Source organism: Pteronotus mesoamericanus, unplaced genomic scaffold (assembly GCF_021234165.1).
Source record: "Pteronotus mesoamericanus isolate MK-2021 breed Mesoamerican mustached bat unplaced genomic scaffold, CSHL_Meso_final contig_25, whole genome shotgun sequence".
In the NCBI taxonomy this organism is placed as follows: Eukaryota; Metazoa; Chordata; class Mammalia; order Chiroptera; family Mormoopidae; genus Pteronotus; species Pteronotus mesoamericanus.
This window is the reverse complement of record NW_026555105.1, coordinates 1709531-1714801: the sequence shown is the minus strand read 5'-3', so window position 1 is coordinate 1714801 and position 5271 is coordinate 1709531. Positions and strand designations below refer to the sequence as shown.

Sequence of the window (5271 nt, the reverse complement as noted above, 5' to 3'; positions counted from 1 at the left end):
TCATTATGGATTCAACAGACATAAAATACGGGACTATTTTGAGGGGCTCTATGCCAGTGAGTTCCAATTCCTTATATGAGGTAGACCAATTCCTTGAAAAACACAAGTTACTGAAACTAATACAGCTTGAAATAGATACTCTGAATGATCCAATATCTATTAATGAAATTAAATTTTCTGTTGAATTTTTCCCACAGGGAAATTGCAGGTCCAGAGTGCTTTACTGTTGAGCACTATCACACATTACAGGGAAGATACAATGTAACTCTTTCACAAACTCTTCAGAAAACTGAGAGAAAAATATTTCTCAGATCATTTTAGGAACTCTGCCTAACCCTGATACCAAAACCTGAGAGACATTATAAGAAAACTGCAGACCAAAATCCCTCATGAAACTGATGCAAAAAGCACTAACATAATACGAGCAAATTGAATCCAGTGATATGTATAATGATAATACACCATAATTAAGTAGAGTTTTTCCAAGGAATGCAAAGATAAAACATTTAAAAATCAACTAATGTAGTTCACTACATTAAAAAAATAAATGGGTAAAACCATATGATCATTTCAAAAGATACAGGAAAAGTATCTGACAAAACTTAGTGCCCATTCCTGACCAAAACTGTCAGCAGACTTGTACAAAAAGATAACTTTTCAATCTGAGAGGGGACATATATGAAAATTCTAGTTTACATCATATTTATTGCTGAAACATTGAAGGCTTTTCTCCCAAAATTGGGGAACAAGGCAAAAATATTTGCTCTATCATTTTTATTCAACACTTTACTAAAACTTGTATCTAGTGTAATAAGGCAAAAGTAAACATCGTAGAGATTGGAAAGAAAGAACAAGCTACCTTATACTTATAGATGCCATGATTATTCATATGAAAAATTTTAAAGGATATACACAAATACCGCTATGACTTGTAAGTACTTTTAATGAGGTGATAGGATACAAACACAATATGTAAACTCAGTTTTTTTCCAGCATCAAATGACTGGAAATGAACATTTAAAACAATTCCATTGATAATAGCATCAAAAAACATAAAACACTTAATAATAACTTTAAATATATGCAAGACCTATATGTAAAAAAGTAGAAAACAATGCTAAGAAAAGTTAAAGATCTAAATGGGTGATAGATAAACTACATGCATGGCTTTGAGACTTGCTATTGTTGAGAATTCTCTCCAAATTAAAGCATGGTTGTTTATAGTTTCAACACAATTCCAGTCCAAATATCAACAAGATTTTTTTGTAGAATCGACAAGTTGTTTCTAAAATTTCAATGAGAATGCAAAGGACATAGAATAGCCCAACACTCTTGAAGATAAACAGCCAAACTGGAGAACTCACACTTCCTGATTTCAAAACGTATCAATAGCAGCAGTAATCAAGATGGTGTGGTACTGATGGAATCATAGAGAAACAGATCAATGGATTGTAGTGAAAAATCCACAGATAGATTTGTATATATTCAGCCAGTTGATTTTTTTTTTTTTTTTTTTACAAAGGTGTCAGGGCAATGGTACTTTCAGTGAGAAAGAAACATTTTTTCAGCAGAGATTTCCTAGAAGATTAGGAAAATGTACACAAGAAATGTTTTAATCTCTACCTCACATCACACAAAAATTAGAGATCATAGACCTAAACATGAAAACTAGAACTATAAAGATTCTAGCAGAATATATACAAGAATGTTTTCAGAATTTTAGGTAGACAAAGATTTTTTTTAAAGAGGATGTAAAAAGTACTAACCACAAAAATAAATATTAACAAATTAGACTTCAAGATTAAAAATCTCTGCTCATTAAAAGTCGACATTGAGAATATAAAAAGGCAAGTCACAGGTGGGAGAATATATTTGTAATACATATACCTGACAAAGGACTTATATCCAGAATCTTAAAAAAAAAACAAAAAAACAAAACTTAAATAGATACTTCATAAAAGAAGACATTCAAATGGACAATAAGCACATGTAAAGTTACTCAGTACCATCAGTCACCGGGCAACAGCAAAAGTGCAGTGAGATACCACTTACCTCCATCAGAATGGTCAAAACTCAAAAGACATAGTATTTATTGCTGGTGAGGATGTGGAGTAACTAGAACTCTCATTCATTGTTGGTGGGAATGCAAGATGGTACACCCACTCTGGAAACTGTTCCTGAGTTTTTTAAGAAGTTAAACATACCACTATTCCATCAGGAAACAATTCCAATCCTAGGTGTTTACTCAAGAAAAAAGAGAACATGTCCATAAAAATGGGCACAATGCAAATATCTATTAATAGAGTGAGTAAATAAGTTGTATATGTTCAGACCATGAGATGCTACTTGGTCTTAAAGAACAACCAACCATTACATGCAATAATATAGATGAACCTCAAAAGCAGTAGATTGTACAAATTAGTGCATATTCTATGATTACATGTATATGAAGTTCATGAGCAGAGAGGATTGATCTACAGTGACTGAAATTAGAACAGTAGTTTCAGTGGGTATGAACTGGAAGGGCCGTGAGGGAACTTTCTGAAACAATAAACATAGCTGTCTTGATTGGAGTGGTGGTTACATGGGTATTTGCATTATTCACAACTCATCAAATTGTATACTTTTCTGTGAATTTACTGTATGTAAATTTAGCCTCAATAAAAATGTCACTATGAATACATATTGTTCAACCTTCAGCTAACATCATTATACTTTTATATACCCCATTTAATGTTTCACATTTGTTCCTCAAAAAATCTACAAGATAACACAGAATAGACCATAAAATAAAAAGATAGCTAAAAGCCTGTTAACGTAATGCCAAAATATTTTTGGGATAAGTAATCTACTGTTTGTCCATGAGAAAGTCTGTTTTTTAAAACTTGTTATTTCTAATCATATTAAAAATAAAATAGCCCCTGGCTAGGTAGCTCAGTTGGTTAGAGCGTCATCCCAGTACCTCAAGGTTGCAAGTTCGACCCCCTGCCAAGGCATAGAAGAATCAACCAATGAATGTCTCTCTCTCTCTGTCTCTCCCACTCCCCACATGCCTCCCTCCTCTCCAGCCCCTCCTCTCTCTCTAAAAATCACTAAAATAAAAAAAAAATAACGGTATTTGTTTTATTCTGGTATTGTGTCTTACAAAATAAAAGCAAGTCACAGTGACTGATTTTAGAAACAAATAACCTATTGCTTCATGGCCTTTTGGCTAAGATCAAGTGTAGTATCCTTATCAGTTTAAAAACAAATAACCCTAATCTATGTGGTTGGGAGTCATAATGGCTTCCCTTGGGAGCAGGGTGGAGACTCGGGGGACACGAGAGCACTTCTGAGGGGACAGCGGAGTTCTGTGTCTTGATCTGGGTGCTGGTTACACAAGTTTTCTGTTTGTGGAAATGTATCAAACTTGGCCCTTCCTTTATATATGCACATATGTATGCACACATGCTTACAGTCTCCTCAGTGTTTCTCAACTATACTTTTATAAAATTAAAAATGAAAGCAAATTCTAAAAAGTTAACCATAGTAAAAGATTGACAAATGATGGATAAATTCAGAATAGAAACTGTTTTTTGAAAGGGAGAAGAGAACAGAAGAGAGCAAGAAGGAGAAAGAAGGGAGGGAAGGAACGACATATGGACACAGTGCCTGTCACCTACGTGGTCCTCCCTTAAGGTCAGTCATGATGAGATATGGCTCCGAGCTCCCTAATGTTTATCTGTAAGCTCCCACCCGCCGCTCGGGAGTTAAGATGGCTGCGGGTCTGGGTGATGCCGGGCTCCCTCTGCACCGTCTGGAAGATGGAGGAGTGTTGGTCAGCTCCCTGACCGTTGCTGCTTGGTTGGTGGGGCTGACGCCCCATGGTAGACAGGTGTGACTTGTCTTGGTGAGAATGCAGTTTGCTAGGAACGGCACAGCAGGTTGAGGGCACAGTGAGAGAAGGGAACCCACCTCAGGACAGGACGCCATCTCTTCTCTCATCATTTGGGTTTGTCTTCATCTTTATACTCTTATTGCATTGATTTTTGCCTCCATCTCCTATGCCAGGTCCATCCCATTCTAACAGTTGTAGCTTCATAAAGTTCTACCGCCTGGTAGGGATCAGGAGAAGGAAATGCGCAAACGAGAACTGGGTGCCTGGTGGTTTCCCTGGGCTTGGGAGACACTCACGGGAGGAAGCATGTATTGTCGGGTCAGCTGGTTGTCTGCATCTGGGAAAGGGACCAGGTTCTGCCTCTGTCAGCTCGTGGAGAGCAGTCTGAGAGCAGGGAGGATGGTGCGGTGGGCTTCGGGAGCTGGCCCTGCTGCTGACAGAAGCAGCAGGCACCCGCAGCCCTGTTCCGCTCCAAGGTTTCCATCCTCTCTGTGGGTGACACACAGGCTGGGCCGCGTGGACATGCTAAGAGGCCGGGCTTGGAGGAGAGGCTGCAGATCTCTTCTCTTTTGAAACTGGCAGGGAGAGAAGATGGGGGGTGGTAATGTCTGAGGCAAGGGAAGCAAGAACAAAGGCCCAGGGGCCGGCCCGAGCCCTGAATCCACGTGCAGGAGCGCAGCTTGGGGAACAGGTTGCAGACTGGGGCGCAGGTGCTGGCGAAGCCCTCTCGCAAAGCAAATGCTTCCTTTCCCTCCTCCACTGCAGCCACCTCATAACCGTCGATGGCGATTTTGACAGACGCATCCACAGGCTGGTTGGTCATGCCACCCACCATTGTCAGCAGGGACATGAAAACCAGGGGAACCACATGAGGAACTCCAGAGCAAATGTGACGATGGCCCTAACTCTGTGTCACAGCCTTTGCTGCTGCTGCCCGGGAGGCAGGGGCTACCCCGTAGAAGGAGGGGCGGGCAGGTGTGTGCTCAAGGAAGGGCAGGCTGGCAAATGATCCTTATCAGTTGGGGGACTGCGGTCAACTCAGGGAGTGGCTGGTGGTCCAAAGCCCTAGGGTTAGGGGGAGTGGGACCCAGTCTCCTAGCTGTGTGACCCTGGGCACAAAGCTGCTCCAAGCGGCTCTAGGGAAGGGGTGACTGTGCGGTGAGGCATTCTTGGGGCAGCAGGCCCCAGGTGGAACAGAGGAAAAGCTAGACAGAGTGGCTGCTTGCAGGGGCCCCGGGACAGGGAGGGATGCGAGGGAAGGTGGGAGGACCACAGGTCTTGTGGGCCATGGTACCAAGTGACCTTTACAAAGTAAAGCTGTTCATTCACATCATCCCCCCACCTCCCAAAGCATCCCAGAGTCCTTGCTTTGGAACTCTCTGACCCACCTCAAA

The 5271-nt window shown here is 41.0% G+C and overlaps 1 pseudogene; it reads left to right on the top strand.

Annotated features, from left to right (window-relative positions):
• The first annotated feature begins 3191 nt into the window (after positions 1 to 3191).
• Positions 3192 to 3293, top strand: LOC129071014 (uncharacterized; annotated as a pseudogene).
• The last annotated feature ends 1978 nt before the right edge of the window (positions 3294 to 5271 follow it).